Source organism: Chiloscyllium plagiosum, chromosome 10, assembly GCF_004010195.1.
Source record: "Chiloscyllium plagiosum isolate BGI_BamShark_2017 chromosome 10, ASM401019v2, whole genome shotgun sequence".
Taxonomy (NCBI): domain Eukaryota; kingdom Metazoa; phylum Chordata; class Chondrichthyes; order Orectolobiformes; family Hemiscylliidae; genus Chiloscyllium; species Chiloscyllium plagiosum.
Window position 1 is genome coordinate 92,591,810 of NC_057719.1, and position 15,112 is coordinate 92,606,921.

Below are 15,112 nucleotides of genomic sequence, written 5' to 3' on the forward strand. Positions count from 1 at the left end.
AGGGTGAGGATGATAGGCCGGAGAGGGGGTGGGGGCGGAGGGGTTGGGAAGAAGATTGCAGGTCAAGAGGGTGGTGCTGAATCTGGGAGTTGGGACTGAGATAAGGTGGGGGAGGGGAAATTAGGAGAAATCTACCATCATCCCGTGTGGTTGGAGGGTTCCTAGGCTGAAGATGAGGCACTCTTACTTCAGGCGTCGTGTGACCAGGGTCTGGCGATGGAGGATGCCAAGGACCTGCATGTCCTTGGCGGAGTGGGAGGGGAGTTAAAGTGTTAAGCCACGGGGCAGTTGGGTTGGTTGGTGCGGGTGTCCCAGAGGTGTTCCCTGAAACGTTCGCAAGTTGGCAGCCAGTCTCCCCAATGTAGAGGAGGCCACATCGGGTGCAGCGGATACAGTAAATGATGTGTGTGGAGGTGCAGGTGCAGTTGCGTTGGATATGGAAGGATCCATTGGGGCCTTGGAGGAGGTGAGAACGGAGGTATGGGCGTACGTTTTGCACATCTTGCAGTTGCAGGGGAAGGTGCCGAGAATGGAAGTTGGATTGGTGGGGGGTGTGGCCTGAAGAGGGAGTCACGGAGGGAGTGGTCTCTCCGGAATTCTGATGGGGTGGGGAGGGAAATATATCCTTGGTGGTGGGGTCTGTTTTGAGGTGGCGGAAATGGCAATATATCTGGAGGTTGGTGGGGTGGAAGGTGAGGACCAGTGGGCTTCTGTTCTGGTGGCGATTGGAGGGGTGGCGTTCAAGGGCGGAGGTGCGGGAAGTGGAGGAGATATGTGGAGAGCATCATCGACCACGTCGGAGGGGAAATTGCGGTCTTTGAAGAAGGAGACCGTCTGGGTTGTTCGGTATTGGAATTGGTCCTCCTGGGAACAGATGCAGCAGAGGCGAAGGAACTGGGAATAAGGGATGGCGATTTTACAGGGGGCATAGTGGGAGGAGATGTAATCTAGGTAGCTGTGGGAGTCGGTCAGTTTGTAGTAAATCTCGGTGTTGAGTCGGTCGCCCGAGATAGAAATGGAGAGGTCTAGGAAGGGGAGGGAGGAGTCTGAGATGATCCAGGTAAATTTGAGGTTGGGGTGGAAGGTGTTAGTAAAGTGGATGAACTGTTCAACCTCCTCGTGGGAGCACGAGGTAGCACCAATACAATCATCGATGTAGCGGAGGAAAGGGGTTGTGCCAGAGCGATGAAGAGGCAGTCATAGCTGTGGCCCATGCGGGTGCCCATGGCTACTCCTTTGGTTTGGAGGAAGTGGGAAGATTGGAAGGAGAAGTTGTTAAGAGTGAGGAAGAGTTCAGTCAGTAGAAGGAAAGTGTCAGTGGAAGAGTACTGGTTGGGTCAGCGGGAGATGAATAAATGGAGGGCTTGGAGGCCTTCGTGATGGCAGATGGTAGTGTTTAGGGACTGGATCTCCATCATGAAGATAAGGAGTTGGGGGCTAGGGAATCGAAAACCATGGAGGAGGTGGAGGTGGGGAGTTCTTGGACTAAGGGGGACAGGACTGTGTCGAGGTATGCAGAGATGAGTTCATTTGGGCAGGAGCAGGCGGAGACAATGGGTCAGCCGGGGCAGTCAGTTTTGTGGATTTTGGGCAGGAGGTAGAAACGGGCGGTGCAGGGTTGTGGGACTATGAGGTTGGAGGCGGTTGATGGGAGATCTTCTGAGGTTCTGAGGTTATGGATGGTCTGGGAGATGATGGTTTGGTGGTGGGAGGTGGGGTCATGGTCAAGAGGGCAGTAAGAGGAGGTGTCTGTGAGTTGGTGCCCAGCTTCAGTGGTGTATAAATCAGTGCACCAAACTACCACTGCGCCTCCCTTGTTTGCCGGTTTGATGGTGAGGTTGGGGTTGGAGTGGAGGGACTGGAGGGCTGCACGTTCTGAGGGTGAGAGGTTGGAGTGGGAGAGAGGGATGGATAGGTTGAGGCGGTCAATGTCGCGGTGGCAGTTGGATATGAAGAGATTGAGGGCGGGTAAGAGGCCAGCACAGGGTGTCCAGGTGGATGGGGTGTGTTGGAGCCGGGAGAAGGGGTCGTCAGAGGGTGGGCGGGAATCCTTGTTGAAGAAGTAGATGCGGAGGCGAAGGCGGCGGAAGAAGTGCACAATATATAGCCGCGTGTCAAACTCATTGATCCGGGAGCGTTGGGGGGATGACCTGTACAACTATGCACTACATAGAAGCACATCAACCAAATCAGATTCAATGAATATCATGGTGTTCAACTGGACGTGTTAAAATTACATTAAGCTGTACTGAGCTTTAGCAGTCCATACAAAATGGGACCATGCAGCAGAGGTTAAAGTGAACAACTTTGTTTAACAATTGGCAAGTCTTAACACAGACAATCAGAAAGCAGCCCTGCTCAATTGCGCCATGCCATTGTAAAGGTAAATTTGTTTTTCTGCTGATTAACAAAATAATTTGAATGATTCTGCAAGGAATGGGCCTCCACAAAACATAACGGTATATCGTTGGTTCTGTGCAAATGAAATATAACCCCTTGGAACGTTGCGTCAAGATGCTAGTTTGGTGAAGTGATCATAGAATCATGGATTCGTAGAGATGTACAGCACAGAAATAGACCTTTCTGTCCAACTGGTCCATGCCACCCAGATATTGATAAAGGCAGAAATTGATAAATTCTTGATGTCACAAGGAATTAAGGGCTACGGGGAGAATGCGGGTAAGTGGAGTTGAAATGCCCATCAGCCATGATTGAATGGCGGAGTGGACTCGATGCGCCGAATGGCCTTACTTCCGCTCCTATGTCTTATGGTCTTATGGTCTTATTGTTTTATATCATAACCTAATCTAATCCCATTTGCCAGCACTTGGCCCATATGCCTCCAAACCTTTCCTAATCATCCATCCATCCAGATGCCTTTCAAATGCCATAATTGCACCAGTCTCCACCACTTTCTCTGGCAGCTCATACCATACACACAGCACCGTCTATGTGAAAAACGTTGCCATGAACCTAAGCCCTCTACTTCTAGATTCCCCCACACTGGGAAAAGATTTTGTCTTTTTATCATAAAAAAGCCCTTCATGATTTTATAAACCTCTATAAGATCACCCCTCAGCCTCCGAAGCTCCAGGGAAAACAGCCCCAGCCTATTAGTGGTCGGATGGTGGCACAGTGGTTACCACTGCTGCCTCACAGCGCCTGAGACCCGGGTTCAATTCCTGCCTCAGGCGACTGACTGTGTGGAGTTTGCACGTTCTCCCCGTGTCTGCGTGGGTTTCCTCCGGGTGCTCCGGTTTCCTCCCACAGTCCAAAAATATGCAGGTCAGGTGAATTGGCCATACTAAATTGCCCGTAGTGTTAGGTAACGGGTAAATGTAGGGGTATGAGTGAGTTGCGCTTCGGTGGGTCGGTGTGGACTTGTTGGGCCGAAGGGCCTGTTTCCACACTGTAATGTAATCTAAAATAAAATCTAATCTATTCCACCTCGCCCTATAGCCATGTTCACACAACATTATGTGGACCATTGCATACTGACAGTAACCATGGTGATTGTATACTGACTGCGCACTCATTGTAAACGTGATCCATTTGACCACATCAATTTCTATTCTAAGCTCGATGAAGTGGGTTTCCCGACTTTTGAATGGAATTGCACATAAACCAGCATGCTCATGCTTTTTGTGACTAAGAAAGAAAACATCTAACACACAAATTTGCATTAACGTAGAACTTGACTGAATGGAATCTGTGGATACAGGTACTTATTTACGTGACTGATCCTGTCTACACCAAAAATATAAAAAAACTAATGTAGACCCATGGCAGTGACTACTTCAGTACTGAACTGAACCTTCCTAGAGCAAATGCAGTTCTGAAAAGCTGGCCCAGTGAACGATACTGATTGCCCAACTACTTGCAGACTCAGACTGTGACTGTAATAGACTGCAGCAAACAACTGTTCTGAATTGAACCTCTCTATACAGTCCTGAAACTACATGCTGACTCTAACTGGTTTAAAACTGGATGTAATTGTGATAACCAACAACAATCCAAATTGAAAATACTCAAATTGAATCACACCTTTCTACAATAAATTAAGACGAGTGATCGATTTTTATTTAGGTGGCATTACTTCAGATACCTGAGAGCATTCTTTAACGAAAACACTCATATTCATTAAAGCACGAATACTGTAACGGTAGAAATAATGTCTATATGTTTGTTTCTTTTCCTGTTAATTAATACAATCACCTGATTCTGGCCCTGGGGGCTGACACCATATAAAGCTGACGATGATTGTGTAAAGGACTTGTTCAGTGTTTGTTACAGAAATGCATGGATTACCAAAAGGTCTGGTGTTTGCCATTTATTACCCCGTTATTGCAGCAATTGGGGTTCCAGGTAAAGCATTATAATGAGAAGGGACATTTATTTATATATTGGAATAAATGTGTAGCGTTGTTGTACAGAGGGTACTACACCTAAAATTTATTCTCACAGATGTGACTGATATAAATATCTTCCTACATCCATCTACATAGGTAAGAGTAAAGACATGAATAGTCTGGTGTATTGATTGATGCTGCAAGTAAAAATTAAGTCTCGGGCATATCATTGGTTATTGCACAACTGTCAGCAGCAAAAATAATTGAAGAAAGAAATCTTATGGAACCAACGACAGAGATCATATTTGAGCAGCATTTATTAAAAGTGTTTCACGATGCCCTTTCGACCAAAACTGGCCAGAATTGTTTTCGGAATTAATGGAATAATTTGATCCTTACTATTGCTTTGGTATCCTCATGATACGTTGTCAATATGATTTACACTTTGCTGTTCTCTTAACAATATTATCTTGGGTGAAATTTCGCAATATTGTCAATAAAAAACTTTCTCCGAGCCCATTCTCATCCTACTTAATCCTTTCTAGTGGATAGATATGACAGTGTTACCAAATCAAATGTAATCGTGTCAATGTTGCTCTTCTATTGTACGATGACGTAGTTTAATTATTTTATTAATACTGCCACTGCACCTGGATTCTCAAAGATTAAATAAAGTTCTACTGCACTATTCATTCTGTCATTGCAGGTAAATATTGCACTGTTAGCATTTTAAAGTATATTTGGTTATGAAGTTGTTATGCTAAAGTAGATCAATTATCACACTTTAATCACAGGGCATATGTAACTGGTGTTATTAACGTTGCTGCTAGGGACAGATTTTCTGACTAGAATCAATTTTTTGGTTGCTGTAGCTCTCTTTTGTTGGTAATACTGCAACTTCAGATGAGTCATTAGGTTAGCACCAAGGATTAGATGCTATTTTCTGATACTTTAACCTTTTTTACAGTGGTGAATCAGAAAACTGACTGTGTACCTGTATCTGTTATGTCTTGTTGAGTATGAATAATTTCACAGACGATTCACAGATTTTGATAATTTGACTAATCAACTGTTAGCTGCAACGAGGGAGTTTTAAAAAGGGCCAATATGAGGTAATTAGGAATTCGATTCCTGTACTTAATGCTCATTCTGTGAATGGATTGATATTCAGTTTGGACGCCCAGAATCTCAGGTCTAACTCAATTCAATAAGATAACTGTCTTCCACCTTTGTTGCTGATGCTGGTTTTGAATGATGATGACAATATCTATGATTTTGTTTCCACTTCTAGCACAATCAATATCAATGGTTGGTACATTCTTTACCCTCACTTCTCCTCTAAGCTGAGCTCGGAAAACAATCAGTAAATCACTTATGCGAAAAATAACTTTTAGATTTAATGCAAACTTTGTCACGGAGCACACATATCGCCCAACATCACAAAGCAGAACCAAATGAATTGTTGTGAATTGCAATAACTGCAGAACCTGTGCCTTGTAGCTGTAGGATGGTAGAAGAGGTTTGTCGAAGTAACAACAATCATTCTGGTCAATTGAGCAAAACAATAGATCGCAGGCAATTAACAGGTAAATCTGAAATGACTATTGTATGGCCATCAAAACGTCTCCACAAATTCACAAAGGATAAAATTTTATTTGTATCTAACTGTTCTGAGAGAATAATTTTGTAAAAGATTATATTCACAGCAATTCAATATATGGTTGTTTCTAATTGTTCTCAGTAGCATATAGTTGGTTGGAAATGGAAGTTTAGATCCCATCTTTCTTTGAGTTTCCATTCTTATTTTTCTTTCTTAAATATCATTTGCAGTTTCTGCACTGGTGCTCCTAACTTGTTTCCAACGTGCTTCTGATTTACTACATAATCAACAATTTCAACATTTTTATGATAATCCACATTCAAAGCTCAGTATTATTCTCTATTGATAATCAGTGTAATTATTAGAAACATAGAACCGAGTACCCATGAGTCCATTGATACTCTCCAACTCAACTTCAGAATCAATAAATGACTCACTCATTCAACCAAAGTACACTGTACTGCTTTCATTAGAGTGAAGCTGATCAAACAGGTCTCTGACTAAATGACATTTTCTTTTTCATGTTCTATCAATTTCTCATTCATGCTTCTCATAGTGTCTGTCTCTCTCTCTGTTTGTATGTTGCAGCTAACATTTCAGTGATTTTAATCCTTTCACGAGGAAAATGCGGTCTCTCAAGATGTATCACTGAATACCTGGTGTCCATGGCAGTGGCGGATTTTTTGGTTATTCTCCTAGCTGTGATACTAAACAGGATTGCTGGTATTTATTTCCTAAAAAGTTTTCTGTCCATCACACCAGTATGTAGTCTCCGTTCCACTTTAATTTATGCCTCCATCGACATTTCTGTCTGGTTAACAGTTGCATTCACATTTGATCGATTTGTTGCCATTTGCTGCCAGAAGCTAAAAATAAAATACTGCACTGTGAAAAGGGCAAGGCTGATAATAGGAATGATTTCAACATTGAGTTGCTTAAAAATTTCGCTGTTGTATTTTATATATGAACCTTTGTACATAATTGACAATGTACCATGGTTCTGTAGTGTGAAATCAATATTTTATACATCATGGGCCTGGGTCACATATGATTGGTTTCATCGCATTTTAACCCCTTGCCTCCCATTTATTCTAATTTTGTTACTAAATGTTTTGACTGTCAGGTGCATTCTTGTAACCAGTAGAGCCCGTAGGAGACTCCGGCTCCAGAACAATGAAAATACTCATAGTGACCCAGAAATGGACAGTCGAAAAAGGTCCATTGTATTGCTCTTTGCCATCTCGGGAAGTTTCATTTTGTTCTACTCTCTGTATTTTGTCACATTTCTTTATGTTAGAATTGCCAGACTAACTTATTTCTCAGGTTCAAATTATACTGATTCAAACTTCATTCTGGAGGAAACAGGGTTCATGCTTCAGCTTTTGAGTTCCTGTATTAATCCATTTATTTATGCAGGAACCCAGAGTAAATTCAGAGCAGAGTTAAAAAACGGAATAAAATTCCCTGTAAGTATTATTGTTAAGTTATACAAACGAAAAAAATTACAAAATTTAACGTGATGTTTCCTTAATGTACCATTCACCACTCTTCGTGAGCTTACACGTTTTCTCTCATATACATAGCTGGTCACTTTGAGATTTGTATAAGTGCAAAGTTTATAAAGAACACTGCATCAACTCAAAATACAATGAATAAATATTTCCAAATAACATGTCCATTTGTATTGACTCATGTCTGGCTACATTCTCATCATCTTCCAGAAAAAAAAGGAGTGAACTAATCTTCAAAACATAGAGAGACACTAGCTGTCTTGTATTTACATTTCACAGTTCAATGAAGAAACCTGAATAATTATTATACATATGATTTGAATTCTAATAGTACTATAGACTCTTTGGTGGAAATGTGTAAATTTATGCATTCTTCTCCTCTAATTATCCATCTCATTCTGCCACATTCCTATGTTCATATTCAAACAAACAGAACGATTGCTGGAATTAAATATAAACTACCACCTAGTATCTTCTCCAAATTTCAAATTGATCAATTATAAAAATCACCAACCCTTGTGTAAACTAAGTAAGAGATACAACCAATAAGCATCCATTAAAAGCACAAATTACAGGAGAACATTATCTTCATGATGCATTATGAACCATTGCATCATCTTTTTACCTGGGTGGCTTTAAACTTTGAGATATGTAATTGCTTTTGTTTTGTCGAATCACTGCAATTATCTTCGGCTAGTTAAGCCATAAATATGCAGCGATGAAACAAGAAAGTTATCACAAATGTAGTGTTCTTAAAGCCATGAACTGAATTCACTTGTTTCTCTGATGCAGTGTTGCAAATATCCATTGCATGCATAATACGTTTTAAACTGTTGCTCCAGGGATTCGTCTAGCATGCATTGTAAGAATAGTCATTACTGAGATAAGACAGCGACATGGTTAACTGTGAAGGCAGTCAGCATCACAGAGGGGACCGGGCAAAATGATGAAACTGTGGCAAGCAGACAACAGTATTGAGAGGGGCGTATTAAGTGATGACCTCAGTCAGTGTCACTGAGTCGAGCGGGTATACACAATGATATACAGATAGGCAAACTAACTGAAGACCTGCGTGGTATTCTTGTATAAACCTGAAAAGAAAACATTTCCTACTTATGCTTAGGTAAGAATACATTAAAAGCAAAGATTAATATCTCTTTAATTGAAGCATGTTTGGGGAAACTCGTGCTAGTTATTTGCACATCCTGCACAATGTTGGAAATTCTAGGTGCTCCTGTAACCAGGATAACCATGCGTGTAGGAGATGCTTTCAGGTAGAGCGCTCGGGTATTTAGCTTGAGAGGTAGCCGGGGCACAGATCCAAGAAATCAGTAAAAACTACGTATCAAAGGTACCTTTCCACATGAAAGGCATTCACAGTAAAAAGAAAGAAGACGTCCCAGGGTGATCTTTAGCCAGCAGAAGACAGACAACAAAGATGACAGCTGCTGTGTGGATTTGAAATGAAGTCAATTTAACTTTAGTAAGTTCTTATTTGAACAGTATATTGTTACAGATTTGGAGGCAGGCAATATGCAGATAAGAGAGAGGGTGGCTTGGAGTTATGAACAGTTGTTGTTTAATCCTCACTTTTGCAATTAAAGAATAAATTGTTTTTTTGGGAGTTCTCAGTCACTTAAGTTTTAACAGATAACAAGGCGAGTTGAGGTTTTCTGGGTGTTTGGTATAATTAGCAGAACAGTTCACTGCTGCGTTGTAACAACAGTTGGAAAAGGAGAATGGAAGAACAGGAAACTCAAAAAATCTTGGGGATAATTGTGTTAGAATCAGATAACAAATGCTGACGCACAGATGCAGCATGTAATCAGGAAGGCTAGCAAAATGTTGATGCTTATTTCGACGTTTCGTGCCTCAGAATAGAGATTTACTGCAACTATGCAGGGTTCTGGAGAACTGAACGATTTTGATCTCCTTATTTAAAAAAAATATAATTTCATTGTGGGCAGTTCTGTGAAGCTTCATGAGGATGATCGCCAGTGTTTGCCAGCAAATCTGCTCTGCCATTCGATCATGACCGATGTGTTTCTTACTCTCATTGACTTGCCTTCTCCTGTAAACCTTGATTACTCTATTATCAAGGTTTGTCTTAAAAAAAAGCACTGAAATACCTGATCCACAACTACTTGCAGCAATAACTTCCACAGATTCACCATCCTCTGACTGAAGAAATTCCTTTACATTATCGTTCCTTTGGATTAACCCTTCAGTCTGACGCTATGCTCTCAGTTCTCTTCTCTCCTATGAGTGGGAAAATCTTCTCATGCCTAATCTATCCAGACATGTCAATAATCCCTAAGGGTCAATAAGAACCGACTTCATTCTCCTCAACTCCACCAAATACAGACCCAAAATTTTCTCTGCACCTTATTTGACAAGTCCTTCATTATGAGGTCTGTACTTGTGAAACTACTCTGGAACACAATTAAGACAAACAAATGCTTCCTTTGATGCGGGGGTGGGGTGGGGTGGGGGGCAAAACTGTCTAAACATTCTAAAAACAGTCTGACCGAAGCTTTTGACAGCCCCAATAGTACATTCCTGCTCTTGCCAAGGAATCATAGAATCATACAGCACAGCAGCAGACCATTTGGTCCAACCCCTTCCATGGTGAATGTGAACATTCCATTTACCTTCCTGACTGCTTACTAAACCTGCACTTTGACCTGCACTTTAACCGGAAGAGAATTCTGAACTATGTACATTTATTCTTCAGATTTCCAAAGCCTTTATCCACTCAGAAAAGAGTCTACACCTCTAGTCTTCCTACCAAAGAGCATAACCTCACACTTTCTCACGTTTTGTTCCATCTGCCACTTTTTTGCCCACTCTGTTGGCTTGTCCATATCTTCGCTGAAAATGTGTTGCTGGAAAAGCGCAGCAGGTCAGGCAGCATCCAGGGAAACGGAGAATCGACGTTTCGGGCATAAGCCCTTCTTCAGGAATGAGGAAAGTTTGTCCAGCAGGCTAAGATAAAAGGTAGGGAGGAGGGACTTGGGGAGGGGCGTCGGAAATGTGATAGGTGGAAAGATGTCAAGGTGAGGGTGATAGGTCAGACTGGGGTGGGGGCGGAGAGGTCAGGAAGAAGATTGCAGGTTAGGAAGGCGGTGCTGAATTCTATGGATTTGACTGAGACAAGGTGGGGGGAGGGGAAATGAGGAAACTGGTGAAATCCGAGTTCATCCCTTGTGGTTGGTGCAGCCTTCGCACATACTCAATATTACCTGTCCTTCTTCAAATCATTGTGTCCTCTACAAACCTAATAATAGCTTCTGCATTTCAGTTGTTCAGATTGTTAATGAGTAACACAAATAGAATATTTGTTGTGTCAATATTCACCTCTGTGCAACTCCACTAGTCACTGCTACCATGCAGAAAAAATGCATTTTTTCCCCACGCTGTGTCTTCTGCTACTCAGCTAACCCTGTACCCATGTCATCACCTTGCCCAAGCGCCATGGGCTCTTCCATGATTTAACAATATGCGATAACTCGTCAAAGGCTTTCTGGAAATATAAGTAAATCACGATCATTGGCTCTCCTTTGTTACCTTTGCTCGTTACCTACTCGAATTGTTCTAACAAGTTTGTCAGGCATGACCTTGCTTGAAGAAACGATGCTGACTCAGCCTATTTTAACATGTACTGCAAGTATTCCAGAAGGTCATCATTAATAATGCACTCTAAAATCTTTCCAACGCCCGACGGCAGGCTGACCAGTCTATAATTTCCCGTTTTCTACCTCTCTCTCTACTTGAACACTAAAATTATCTTAGTCATTTCCAGCACTGCTCCAGCCATTTCTCTTAAATCAACATTTTATGTATTATGGCATGTGGCCGTAATAGGGAACTATTTAATGAGAATAAAAATAGTTTGGTACTCTACTCATTGGCGTTTAGAAGCACGAGAGATCATCTCTTTGACACAAAGGAGAATTTTAAGCAGCTTGACAGTGTAAATACTGAGAGGTGATGAGAGAGTCTAAGCCCAGATGGCGTGATCTCATTGATAAAGGACATCAATTTCAGACTGAGATGCAGAGGAATTTCCTCTCTCTAACAATTGTGAGACTTTGAAACTCCTAACTCCACATCAGTGTATTGGCTGAGTCATTGTGTATATTTAAGGCTGAGATCGATATTTCACTGACAAGTAGGGAATCAAAGGTTGTGGGGAAAGGATACCAAAGTCGAAGTGAGCATTGTCAAGGAAACTACAACAACAGTAGAATGGTGGAGCCCACCTGGAAGGCCAACCGTTCGACAGCTGTTTCTACTTCTTATGATCTTGTACTCTTAATGGTGCACAGGAGTTTTACCACGATGTGACCTGGATTGGAGAATTTGTTTATGAAGAGAGACTGGGTAGCCAGGAGTTGTTTTCCTTCATCGAAGTAGACTTGAGTGAGATATATAAAATTATGAGGGTCGAGGACAAAGTAGACAGGAAGAAACCATTCCCTTTGATAGAGGATCAATGACAAGAAGACGGATTTAAGGAAAGCAGCATGAGCTTTAGATGGAATGTAGGGAAACTATTTTCCACCAAGAGTGGCGAAAACCCGGATATCATTGCCAATGAAGGTGTTCAGGACATAAACCCTGGGAATATTCAAGAAACACCAAGACATGCTATGCAATAAGGCATGCAAGCTACTGGGAAAGTGTTGTAAAAGGGGATTAGAATATTTAAATGATTGATTTTGACTGGAACAGCCTCGATAGTTCACATTCTCTGCTGTAGAACTCTATAAGTGTGAACACAAGAAGAAACTGACATAAAGAGAGAGAGAGTGCACTGAAGGGCTTTGAAGACTTAAAATGAATTTCCATCTTTGGTAGGAGTAGACACAGCAACTGTATGATGGCCCTCTGTGCCGTAAATGTCCATGAGTCCATGAAAATACTGTCATCGAATATTTTGCTGTTGTCGCCACAGCATATCTGTAATGTGCTCAGGAGGTGAGAGAGAGGCGGGTAAAACTGTCCCAGCTCCAGGAAAGTATGCAGAACCGGCTCCTGCTGCAGATGATGGGGTCGATGTCATGGAGGACCTCCAGGAGGTGAAGGGCCAGCAAGCCTCGCTCTTTGCCTCAGAGGCCTTCAAGATAATCTTCCGGTCCAGGACGAGACGTGCTCACGTTTCTTCTTCCAGAAGGTGCACAAAGAGAGCTCCGTGCTCAGCAGCCTGAAGGAAGAAGATGGCTCGATAACGTCATCTCAGGCTGACATCATGAGGATCAGCAAATCCTTCTATGTCAGTCTGTACAACTCGAAGCCGACCGACAGTACGGTCTCCCAGTTGTTCCTGTCGTCTATCACAGAGGTCTTAGACGACAGAACATGGGAGAGGCTGGACCAGCTGCTATCTATGAGGACCTGACCAAGGCTCTCGAGTCCTTCAAAAAGAATAAAATTCCCGGAAGCAATTGCTTACCGGTCGAGCTCTATTCTGCTCTGTGGGACTTGATTGGCCAGGAGTGCATCCATGAGGAAAGGCATCATTACCCTTATCTACAAACAGAAGGGGGAGAGGGAGGAAATCAAAAATAGGAGACCAATTTAATCTTGTCAAAGGTTATCCCAAACGGGTCAGGTCTGCTCTGGGGTCGGTGATTCATCCTGACTAAACCTGTGCTGTAGAGGGCAGGAAGATTGCTGAGAATCTCGCACTCCTCAGGGATACGATTACCTACGTGCAGGAAAGGGGGAGGGACACCTGCCTCATCAGCCTGCACCAGGAGAAAGCCTTTGACAGGATATTGCATACGTATATGAGAGATGTTCTCTCCAAAATGGGCTTTGGGGAGGGAATCTGTAATTGGATCAGACTGCTCTACGAGAGAAAGTGAGGACTGCAGATGCTGGAGATCAGAGCTGAAAATGTGTTGCTGGAAAAGCGCAGCAGGTCAGGCAGCATCCAAGGAAACTGTCCCAACTCCAGGAAAGTATGCAGAACCGGCTCCTGCTGCAGATGATGGGGTCGATGTCATGGAGGACCTCCAGGAGGTGAAGGGCCAGCAAGCCTCGCTCTTTGCCTCAGAGGCCTTCAAGATAATCTTCCGGTCCAGGACGAGACGTGCTCACGTTTCTTCTTCCAGAAGGTGCACAAAGAGAGCTCCGTGCTCAGCAGCCTGAAGGAAGAAGATGGCTCGATAACGTCATCTCAGGCTGACATCATGAGGATCAGCAAATCCTTCTATGTCAGTCTGTACAACTCGAAGCTGACCGACAGTACGGTCTCCCAGTTGTTCCTGTCATCTATCAGATGGAAGCTACGGTCGCTCTCCAAAACCTGGTCATCAGCTGTGACACACTATCAGTGCTGTTATGTGTGGCACAGGTCTGGCCTGGTGTCAGCACCTGAGCCGTTGCAGTCACTCGGGCCATCTTCCATCTATGTGAAGATCAAAGATGGACTGGCTCCGAAGGGACTCGATGTACAACGATCTGGACAACGGGGGAAAAACACACTCAATGCCACCCTCACCTGATGGCCACCTTTGTGTGTGGCTGCATCAAGCTGTGCGTGGATCCCTGGTACGCAAACACCAAGTGTCACGACATACCGAGATTCTACCTGTGAAGGATGGGCCTGACCTCGCTGCAAGTGGAACACTTCAAGTAGTTGGACCGTTCTGTATCACCTGTCCTGCGTGGAGAAATTTATGAAGAAAAACACCTTTGACCACAAGTCCATCAGGAAGTGTTCAGCACGTAGTGTCCTTGATACCCTTCAGGAAAAGGAGAGGGCGGATCTTGTCAAGTGGTTTCCTGGGCAGACTGTCAAAGTCATTTGGCAGAATGCCTCATCACCAGAACTTTCCAACAAGCACCAAGACATGGCTTGGCTGGTGATGACGAGGGCTCTGCGTGTGAGATCCTTTATGCACGCCCGGACTCTCTGCCGCACTGCATGCTGCCCTTGAAGCGGCTGTGAAGGGGAGGAGACTGTCACACACCTCCTTCTGGAATGTGCCTATGCAACGGAAGTCTGGAGACTAATGCAGTGGTGTTTGTCGAGGTTCATCTCGAGCAGCTCCATGACATGGGACTCCGTGCTCTACAGTCTGTTCCCTGGGATGCACACCGAGATGAACATCAACTGTGCCTGGAGGGCCATCAACTCGGTCAAAGATGCTCTTTGCTCTGTCCAAAACCAGTTAATCTTCCAGCTGAAGGAGCTGACCCCAACTTAGTGTTGCGGACTGGCACATTTCAAGGTCCAGGACTATGTTTTAAGGGACACGCTGTAGCTTGGGGCAGCTGCCGCCAAGTCGCAGTGGGGAAAGACCACTGTGTAATGTCTTTATGTCAAAGCAGAACAGGAGGCCCACTCGGTAAGTGGGCTCCACTGAAGCCTCAGCTCAATATATGGATGGTAAATGTACAGACCTGTATATATGAATGATTCATTCTGATCTCTGTATGTAAATAAATGCAAGGTGCGCCTATGAATGACACCAATTGTACAGATCATCAAAATATTTTATGAATAAAGTATATTTTTGAAATAAAAAAAAGTTATGCAGCATTCAAATATCATAGCTGAAATATTGTTCTATGGCATTACAGCAGTCCATCCTTTGTATTGCAGTGGATTCTCGTTCCCACTTTCAACCTGAAAACCTGGA